Here is a 2,687-nt window from a genome sequence, read left to right on the forward strand (position 1 = left end):
ACCCACAGCCCAATATCTGCCCTGTGAAATTTATCCAGCTACCTATTTTAACAAATCTACTTGAATGCTTATTAATCATCTCAGGTTTAACACGTACAAAACTGTTTTCTTTCCCCACCATCCTGCTAGTTCCCTGACTTTGCAACCCATTTCTTCCAAATCTTTTCTATTTCAGGAACTGTCATAACCATTTGTCCAATACCTCAAGTCAAAAACTTCTCACACCTCACATCCTATCCTTTAGTAAATTTTATTGTTGCTTTCCTCAAAATATGTTAGAACTCTAACCAAATCTCACCACCTCCACCACTACCACTAATCCAAACCACCCACACTGTGGTGGCCATGAAGGTGCCCTGACCAGATCTCCCTTCAAGGAGCACAGTGATTGACAGCTACCAGCTGCCACGCTTTTCTGTCTCCAAGGCCACTCTTCCCCAGGCTCTTCCAACGACTGGCTCAGGAGCAGGGCAAGGGGAACTAGAACAGGTTCACTCTTGCTTGACACAGGATTCCTCTAAAGAGCACCTTTTACTAGGGGACCACCACTGGGCTGGCCAGTACTTCCTCAGACCCATGCTGCAGTCCGATCTTCCCTCTCCCTTCACAGGTCTCCTTTTGCATTGCTGTCTGAAGGCTCTCCCTGCCCACCTTGCTCCCCGTCCTTTAACCCTTCACAGTTATTTAGCTAGTCTTGTAACACCTAATCCTGCTTGGCATTTGTGTCTCAGAAGACCCCAGCTGACACAAATGCCTCATGGGTACTCGACACTAATATTTCTCCCTGCTCTTACCCTTCATCCCCTATAGCAGCAAAAGGGGCCTAGGGGCCTTGTCACTCCTTTCCTTAAAGTTCTCCAGTGGCCTCTCATTGTTCATATGAATCTAACCATGCCCTCAAAACTTTAAAAATGTGGCCTCTGGCTATCTCTTCAAATTTCTCCTCTGCTCCTCTGCCCCTGTGACACTGGTCTCCTTGCTGTTACTTGAGTTCACATGACACAGACCCACTTCAGAGTCTCCCCACACCTTTTTCTCATGCAGAGGTCGAGAATGCTCTTCTCCTGAATGTCCACATGAAAAATCCGTTACTTCTTTTGAGTTTCTATTCTCATGTCTTCCCCTCAGGAAAACCTTCCCTGATCCCAACTGGATCTAAAACAGGAACTATTTCCTACAACGATCACTTCAAACATTACTTAAATGTATTTAAAGGTCCAAATATGCCAGCAGTTTTTCAAAGAATTCTTGAATAAACCCCAAATAAATGTCAAATAAGAATGTAAAATAAGTGCTCGCTTCGGCAGCACATATACTAAAACTGGAACGATACAGAGATTAGCATGGCCCCTGCGCAAGGATGACACGCAAATTCGTGAAGCATTCCATATTTTTTTGTTATAAAGCAGGAACTAACACACCATTGTAAAGCAAGTATACTCCAATAAAGATGTTAAAAAAAAGAATGTAAAATAAAATCATTTCTTTTGATAGCACAATATGTTAGATACTCACAATCTCCGGGAAATATTTTCCTCTGAGATTATTAAAGGTACACTTCCCTTTTCTTCAGAACCATGACAAGTTAAGTATTCTTTCCACTAATCTATCAGTTATTTATAAAATAAAATAAATGCAAATGGATGTAAACAAACAGTGACAATTTGTTTTATATTCTGAGTACATTTGCCATAGTTTGCATTTTAATAGCCTGCCTGGTAGCTCTTTGAGAATGTTGTTAGAGGCCAATAATTCTTAGAAGAGTGCAAATTATGAAGAGAGAGGTTTGATAAAGTGCTTATTATTTTGGTGGCTAAGCTGTAAGAACTCATGTCTGAAGTTGATTTAAGAGTATTTCTTAAAAGTGGTCCAATGTGATTTATTTCTAAGAGCCTTTTGCTGTATTGATCTAATATTAATTATTTGGAATTTAAAAATCATATTATGAAAGTATTTACTTGACACATGTTACTAAGAGTCAAATTTCAATAGGCCGATTATCAAGACCACACCTTAAGACACTGAACTGTCCCAGGGATGAATCATCTCACAAACTAACCTATACACAGTAAATTCAAACATATGGAAAACACTCTCAAATATTAAAAAGGAAATAAATTTATTAGAGCTTTTTATGAATAAGACTTGAAGTGATGCTTTAACTTATTCCCTTTTTTATTTGAGCAAATTTGGATTTTGAGCTATTCTTTTTTTTTTCTGAAACAGACTTTACTTTTGAAAAGTATCATAATTTTAAAAGTGAGGAAACTTTAGAGATAATCTGAGCAAATCGCCTCATTTAAAAATGAGATTAAGGTCTAGAGAAGAAGGTGACTTGCCAAAACCCACAGACCTAATTGATGTTAATCGAACAGCACTATTTGGAGGTCAAACTCCAGCGTTGTAACTCCAAGTGAATGTTGTTTTCATTAAACTACAATATTTTTATTCCATAATAGTTTTATGAAAGAATGATTCACTCAATTTATTTTTCCTCCGAATTTTTATAGCACAAGTGTCACACAAGACAAGGTTTCTGCTTCAAAGAGCTTGGGGTTTCATTAAAGAGATTTAAGTTACATTTATTCAAACAACTAACAAAGTAATGGCATGTAATTATGTACAGAAATGGTAACACGTAGGTTATGTGATTACCATTTTGCTGATATTTGAAATAGAGAGAAAAT

At 37.8% G+C, this 2,687-nt stretch overlaps 1 non-coding gene across 1 annotated transcript; it reads left to right on the top strand.

Annotated features, from left to right (window-relative positions):
• Positions 1 to 1,291: 1,291 nt before the first annotated feature.
• Positions 1,292 to 1,395, top strand: LOC112066950 (U6 spliceosomal RNA). Its single transcript, XR_002892987.1, has one exon. It is a non-coding gene; the product is annotated as a U6 spliceosomal RNA (small nuclear RNA).
• Positions 1,396 to 2,687: the final 1,292 nt, after the last annotated feature.

The sequence above is a fragment of the Physeter macrocephalus genome, chromosome 20 (genome assembly GCF_002837175.3).
Source record: "Physeter macrocephalus isolate SW-GA chromosome 20, ASM283717v5, whole genome shotgun sequence".
In the NCBI taxonomy this organism is placed as follows: domain Eukaryota; kingdom Metazoa; phylum Chordata; class Mammalia; order Artiodactyla; family Physeteridae; genus Physeter; species Physeter macrocephalus.